The 6,613-nt window shown below is 38.6% G+C and overlaps 1 pseudogene; it reads right to left on the reverse strand.

Moving 5' to 3' along the window:
- Positions 1-972: 972 nt before the first annotated feature.
- Positions 973-1,882, reverse strand: LOC112672065 (peroxisomal trans-2-enoyl-CoA reductase-like; annotated as a pseudogene).
- Positions 1,883-6,613: the final 4,731 nt, after the last annotated feature.

Below are 6,613 nucleotides of genomic sequence, written 5' to 3' on the forward strand. Positions count from 1 at the left end.
AAAGGAGGTAGAGGGTAAAAGAGCAAAAGAACCATGCCAGATTTTTTTTCTAGCAAAGCATATCTTTCTAAAAGGCTCTACTTAGCAAACTAATGCTTATTTCTTATTGGCTGGGGCTGTATCACATGACCACTTCTAGACCAATATTATAGGGCTGAAGGAATAAAATTTCTTTTTTTTTTCAATTGAAAGAGGTTTAATAAAAAGATGAATGTACATAATTTATAAATGGCATTTCAGAAGTCAGGATCATTGCCCAAAAAAATCAGTTGAAAGCAGAATACTGAAGCCTAATACATTTGCATGACATTTAACAATTGTTTTGCGTACAAAAAAGAAACATGAAGAAAAGGGAATACTTTAGATTGGAACTTAAGACACAAATCAAGTACTACCAAGAAATACTACATATAACTTCATTTTTCTTTTGAATTAAGAGGCTTTATACGAAGTTGATTTCATGAACAAAACAAATCACACATTGATAATTACCATAAAGTTTTATGGATCCAAAAGCATAATATCTACTATGAAATATGAGTCACTGTATATCTTTAGTTTGAAGAATTATCATGATGCCATAATTTAGATTTACTTCCCACCTCTACAATTAAATACTAAAACCTTTTGGGAGATCATGATACCTCTATTATCAATTTGAAATTGTTTCATTTTTCAAATATCTTTCTTAGAAATAAAAGGCACAATCACAATATATGCTAAGCAACATTCCTAAAAAAGAAATCTTTAATCACATGGTGTTGGTTGGGGCTTAAAAATGCACTTATTTTGGGAATAGTTTTTGCATAAGAACAATTTGATAACGTTAAAAAGGCAGATAGTGATTGCTGCATACAAATTATTAGCTCCTGTAAAGTACCAAGGTGCATTCTTGATATATTAAGGCATTTGGAGACAAGAGACACCTCTATAGTTTCCTTTTTTTTTTTTTTTTTTTAATAGTTTCCTTATCTTAGAGCTTGCTTTTACTCTTGAAAGTATTCTTCAAATGTTTGACAAAGGAAATGTCCCCTGCTCCATCAGGCCAGTTGTCATGATCTGGTACATCAAATATGTGCGTATACAGAGACTGGCCCCCGTCCACGTTCACCAACTGTCCAGTGATGAAGGAAGCTGCAGGGGACAGCAGGAAGCAGACCACCAAGGAGATCTCCTCAGGCACTCTAATTCACTTAGCTGGGATTTTCTCAAAGTACCCTGCAAATACGTCTTCTGCCAAAGGACCATAGTTGTCAACAGCACTCGGGGAATAAATGGTTCCAGTGGCAACACAATTGATCCTTATTCCACTGTTGGCCCATTCCACAGCTATGGATTTGGTGAGCTTGTAAACCCCCGCTCTGGCAGCTCCACTATGCGTAAATCCTGGATATCCATTTCTAGTAAGGATAATAATATTGACAATAGATCCTCCATGCTCTTTCATCCAGGAGTTGTAAACTGGTTTGCACATGTAGAAGGTGCCTGTCAGGTTGGTTTCAACCACAGCATGCCATCCCTTTGCATTAATGTTTTCCATAGAAGCCATGAACTGGCCTCCTCCATTGTTTACCAAAAAGTTGATTTTACCATAAATCTCTAGGGTGGATCTGACCAAATTGTTCACCTCTTCTTTGCAAATGTTGCATTTTATGGGAGTGACCTGAGCCTGGTTGGTCAGGGGTAGGCTGGTCCTCAGTTCATCTACAGTAGATTTTAATCGATCAAAATTACGAGATGCAATGACCAAATTACATCCCAGATGCAGGAGCTCGGTGGCGATGGCCTTCCCGATGCCCGTGGCCCCGCCGGTGACGATGGCCAGCTGGTGCTGCAGCAAGCCGGGAGCCAGGAAGCTCCTGCACTCACCCCATGGCTTCATGTTGGTGGAGGGCCTGGCTTGCTGCAGCGCAGGGCTCCCCAGGTCCAGGAATAAAATTTCTAATAATTCATCCTGGTGGTGAGGATAAGAGCAAACTCTCCTTTTGATCAAGATCTCTGTTCTACCTGAATCATTAGAATTCTGTGCAGGGAAAGGGGAAAATGTATGTTGAGTGGCAGTGGACAGTATCTGCTATGGAACCTCCATTTTCCTTTGGGGAACCCACTTTCTCTCATGTTCAGCCCATGTGGATCAGATGGAACATTCCCATTCACAAGCCATGTGTAGGGAGGACAGGCAGGATGCCCCTAATTCCTGGAAGAAGCTCCACTGGAGTTATTGAGGAAGTGAAGCCTTCTTGCTGGGAGCACTGGCTGTAAGGCAACTTAAGTCTTGATCTACCAGGACCCCTGCAGGCATGTTTTTTTTTTTTTAAGATACAGAGGTCGGATGGAGAGAGGGCTTGATAGTATGGGACTCTGGTCAAGTTAAGTTTATATCTAGAATTTGACTAGAATAGACTTTTTAGTTGCTCCAGCCCATGAATTCCTTCTGTGTGCCTAGTCCACATATGCGCACAGGATGTGGATTTTGCCATCAAGAGTCTTAACAAATAGTATACTCAGAGAGTCTCTTTTCTTAGGAGGCCCAGACTCTTCAGATATTGTTAACTTCTCACTAAAGAATTAACCAGGCAACCTGAGGGAGCCCATGACAGTCTATTATATAGCCAGTGTAGCAAATGACCTAGCAAACTGTATACAAGTATAAAAACAATGTGCCATTTCCTCAAGTTGCAATTGATATGTATTAGTTTTTGATAAATTTGTAAATTTCACTGTAATATAATTGTGCATTCTAAATCTAGTCCATAATTTTTTAAAAGATTTATTTATTTATTCATGAGAGAGAGAGAGAGAGAGAGAGACACAGGCAGGGACCCAGGCAAAGAGAGAAACAGACCCCCGGGATCATGCCCTGAGCCGAAGGCAGACACTCAACTGCTGAGCCATCCAGGCATCCCAAATCTAGTCCATAATTATGAAGCTTTCTATTACATAGACTCAGATTGCATAATTTTTTCCTTTTCTTTTCTTTTCCTTTCTCTCTTCTTTTTAAGGAGTGTATCACTCATACAACTTGGGTTTCAGCTGTACTCACAAATGATAAATAAAATTACATTGGAATAAATGGAAATTAGGCTACATAAGTAAGGAGTATGACAAAACAGCACTCTCTTTTAAGCATAGAATCAGAAAGTCAACCCAAGGAGAATATTAAAGTGAATAAGAACTCACTTTCTAGCTCTAGCAAATGAAAAGAATAAAAGAGAATGTTATCACCAATAGATAATGTCTTTAATAAGATGGTAACGGGAAAGTGAGAACTTTAAATATTTTTGTTCATTTTTAAACTTCCATTGTTCTGGATACTCTGTGATCAGAAAACTAGAATAACCTGAAATGGAAAAAAATGAGGCAAACAACAAAGACAGTGAAATGCTGGCTTGAAAAGCAGTAGCTCTTAACTGCCGAGGTCATTGTCTACTTTGAGAATATGATGAAAGCTAATTGCCATCTTCTCAGAAAAATACACATATTTTGCACACAGTTTCTGGGATTTATAGACATCTTAAAAACCAATCCATGGACACTCCATCCTCAACATACAGATCCATGGATTCTAGATTAAAACCCCTCTTTTCTTTTAAGCATGTTAGTCTTTGTTTTAAAATTCTTTTGGTGGGGATCCCTGGGTGGCTTAGCGGTTTGACGCCTGCCTTTGGCCCAGGGTGGGATCCTGGAGTCCTGGGATCGAGTCCCGCGTCAGGCTCCCGGCATGGAGCCTGCTTCTCTCTCTGCCTCTCTCTCTATGTCTATCATAAGTAAATAAATCTTTAAAAAAATAAAATAAAAAAATAAAATAAAATTATTTTGGCAAGAAAGTGAAACTAACCAATTTGTCACATTCTGGTAAATAATAATAGCTATCATTTAAAAAACTCCTACAGTATGATATGGCATTGGGCTTGATAGTCTTAAATATATCATCTCATTGAATTCTTATAAGTCTTATTATAACCCAGGAAAGTTGATACTTTAGTTGGTCCTTGTTTTACAGACAGCAAAATTGGGGTTGACTTGAAGATATTAAATAACTTCATAAAGGTCACATAGCAGGGCAGAGATTAAACCCAGCCAGGTTTGTCTGATTCCAAAATTCACCATCCTCTTCTGCATGTCATTCTAATCTCCTTGTCCCAGCTTCTTGTTTTCAGTTGGGTACCACATTTTCACCTTTTTGGTTCATAGTTGAGAAACCTACAGAAACATTTCATCATGTTCCTGTGGATTTCTTTAAAAACCCCTTCAGTCAGTCTCTGCCCAGAAATCGCCCCATCAGAGAAGCCTCATCTAAAATAAACTCCAGGGGTGCTTGGGTGGCTCAGTAGGTTAAGCATCTGACTTTGGCTCAGGTCATGACCCAGGGTTCTGGGATCAAGCCCTGTGTTGGGCTCCCTGCTCAGCAGGGAGGCTGCTTCTCCCTCTCCCTCTGCACCTACCCCTGCTCACGCTCTCTCTTGTTCTCTCATGTGCTCCCTATCAAAAAAATAAATCAAAGCTTTTAAAAAATAATAAAAATAATACCCCAATACTTTGTCACTCTGTTCCTTTACCTGCCTCATTTTTCTTCCTAGCACCTCTCATATCCTGACATGTTATTACATTTTTATTTTATTATTGTCTGCATCTCCCTCCATGAAAGCAAGGACTCTGTTTTAGTTACTCTGCATCCTCAATATCTAGTATACAACCTAGAATATGGGAGGTACTCTATCAATATATATTAATAAAGGGAAGAGTAAATGAATGACTATTTGGGGAAGCAAGAGAAGTGCATATATGGTCTTTGTTTCTGCTTCACATGGTCAGAACCTTCAACAAGGTCAGAACATTCCAGACCAGTGTTTCTCCAGCTGGGACAAGCTTCTCAGAAGAAATTCTCATGGACTTCTGCTTAAGATCTGCCAAAGTGAGGTGCCTGTTAGCATATCTGGTTCCCTCTAACCCACAACCTTGGCAGTGTTCTTCCTTTTTCCTGTATTAAAGACTCTTCCCCATGGACCCTTTAAATCCCATTAGACCCACGACTGACCTCTCCAAACTCTCCTCAGTTTAATTCAATGAGAATATTTGCCTTTCCAACCAAGAACAATGTCACCAAACTCCTGTTTCCTAACCTTTTAGGAAGCCTAAGGATGTGGGACAAAAGTCTCACTATAATTAGCCAGATCAATTCTGCTCTGCTGCTATGCTGTAATATGACTTCTTTGCCTGACCTGAATTTTTTCCTTTTTAAAAAATATTTATTTATTTATTTATTTATTTATTTATTTATTTATTTATTTATTTATTTTAAGAGAGAGAAAGAGAGTACATACATGCATGAGTAGGGGAGGGGCAAAGGAGAGGGAGAGGGAGAAGAAGAGAGAGACTCAAGCAGACTCTGTGCTGAGTGCAGAGCCTGATTTGGGGCTTATCTCATGACACTGAGATCATGATCTGAGCTGAAACCAAGAGTTGGATGCTTACCTGATTGAACCACCAAGGTACCCCTGACCAGAATTTTCTTAATAAAATGAGTATCGTGTACTTTGTTTTCTTTTGGGGTTTGAAAATTGGTTTATTAATTTTTTCCTCATTTTTTTTCTTGGGCACTAAAGTTAAGATTACTGGTCTTTTAATGTCCCTTTAATAACATGGTCACCATGTGGATATTTAAAAATCTTCAGTATAAATTTGAAAGCATTTTGGGAGACCAGGTATGGTGTAATAATTATGACATTTTATCTATTTATAAAAAGACTATTTTGTAGATCAATTTTTGGTTCATAGCAAAATTGAATGGAGGGTACTGAGATCTCAAATAAACCCCTTGCCCCCACACAGGCATAACCTCCCCAATTGCTTATTTCTTTTTAGTGTGAATACTATTTCATTGCCTGCATGTACCACAGTTTATCCATTCACCTAGTGAAGGAAATCTCAGTGGCTTCCAAGTTTTGGCAGTTATGAATAAAGCTGCTATAAACATTCATATGCAGGTTTTTGTGTGGACATACGTTTTCAACTTATCTGGGTAAATACCAAGGAACACAATAGCTGGATCATGTGGTAGAAACATGTTTCGTTTTGTAAGAAACTGTCAAACTGTCTTCCAAAGTGTCTGTATCATTTTGCATTTCCACCAGCAATGAATGAGAGTTCCTGTTGTTGTTTTTTTTTCTTAAATTTTTATTTATTTATTTTTAAAGTAGGCTCCATGCCCCGCATGCAGCCCAATGCAGGGCTCAAATCAATGACCCTGAGATTGAGATCTGAGCTGAGATCAAGAGTTGGACACTTTGACTGAGCCATCCAGACACCCTAAAGTTGTTTTTAATTTTTTTTATTTTTAAGTAATCTCTACACCCAACACAGGGCTTGAACTCACAACCTTGAGATCAAGAGTCACATGCTCTACTGTCTGAGCCAACCAGGTGTCCAAGGGTTCCTTTTGCTCCATGTCCTTGCCAGCATTTGGTAGTATTAGTGTTTTGGATTCTGACCATTCAAAAAGGTATGTAGTGGTGTCTCATTGCTTTAATTTGCAATTCCCTAATGACCTAAGATACTGAGTATCTTTTCATATGCTTATTTGCCATCTATATATCTTCTCTAATGATGTGTT

This window comes from Canis lupus, chromosome 28, assembly GCF_003254725.2.
Source record: "Canis lupus dingo isolate Sandy chromosome 28, ASM325472v2, whole genome shotgun sequence".
Classification (NCBI taxonomy): Eukaryota; Metazoa; Chordata; class Mammalia; order Carnivora; family Canidae; genus Canis; species Canis lupus.